This window comes from Corvus brachyrhynchos, unplaced genomic scaffold (assembly GCF_000691975.1).
Source record: "Corvus brachyrhynchos isolate BGI_N302 unplaced genomic scaffold, ASM69197v1 scaffold85, whole genome shotgun sequence".
In the NCBI taxonomy this organism is placed as follows: Eukaryota; Metazoa; Chordata; class Aves; order Passeriformes; family Corvidae; genus Corvus; species Corvus brachyrhynchos.
In genome coordinates, this window is record NW_008238634.1 from 1,098,774 (window position 1) to 1,099,777 (window position 1,004).

Genomic DNA, 1,004 nt, shown 5'->3' on the forward strand with positions numbered 1-1,004 from the left:
TGCTCGGCGCTCGGCGCTGCCATCACCCTGATGCGCTGTGACACCGCGGACGTGTCCCCGCACCGGGGGAATGTCCCATGGGGGGACAGCAGGAGCGGGGAGGCGACGGGGGTGGGTTCAGGGAACCGTGGCTTTGTCGCGATCGATGCCACCGCGGCTCCGAGGCGGTCGATGAGGCTGAGAGGGAGCGGTGAGGCCGAGTCCCCTCCCTGGGGATGGTTTGGGGGGGTTTGGGGTCGCTCCATCTGTGCAGGAGATGGGGACAGGAAAGGGGAGGGGGCGGCGGGGGGCACCCCACTCGCCCAGGAGCTGGGGAGTGCAAGGGGGAGGAGATTGGGGACATGGGGACAGGGTGTGGGGACATGGGGACACGGGGATAGGATGATGGGGGTGATGGGGACAGGAGGACACGGGGACAGGGTGATGGGGATGATGGGGACACGGGGACAGGGTGTGGGGACATGGGGACACGGGGATAGGATGATGGGGGTGATGGGGACAGGAGGACACGGGGACAGGGTGATGGGGATGATGGGGACACGGGGACAGGGTGTGGGGACATGGGGACACGGGGATAGGGTGATGGGGGTGATGGGGATGATGGGGACAGGGCGATGGGAGTTCTGGGGACACGGGGACATGGGGATGGGGTGATGGGAGTTCTGGGGACACGGGGACAGGGTGATGGGAGTTCTGGGGACACGGGGACATGGGGATAGGGTGATGGGGTGATGGGGACACGGGGACAGGGCGATGGGTGTGACGGGGACACGGGGACAGGGTGATGGGAGTTCTGGGGACACGGGGACAGGGTGATGGGGGTGCCGGGGACACAAGCACAGGGTGATGGGGTGATGGGGACAAGGTCCTGTCCCCATGTGCCAGTATGGGGGCGGTCGGTGCCACCCCCCACCTGGGAGTTGATGACCCCAAGGGGGAGGTGATGGCGGTGCCTGGGGACATGAGGGGGTCTCGGGGGTCTTGTCCCCATGTGCTGGCATCTT

General features: G+C 66.8%; 1 protein-coding gene across 1 annotated transcript in view; it reads left to right on the plus strand.

Moving 5' to 3' along the window:
• The window catches only part of LOC103617760 (V-type proton ATPase subunit B, kidney isoform), a gene marked incomplete at its 5' end in the record, with an annotated part of 9,806 nt that overhangs the window by 928 nt on the left and 7,874 nt on the right, over positions 1–1,004 (plus strand). The gene's annotated exons all lie outside the window — the stretch shown is intronic.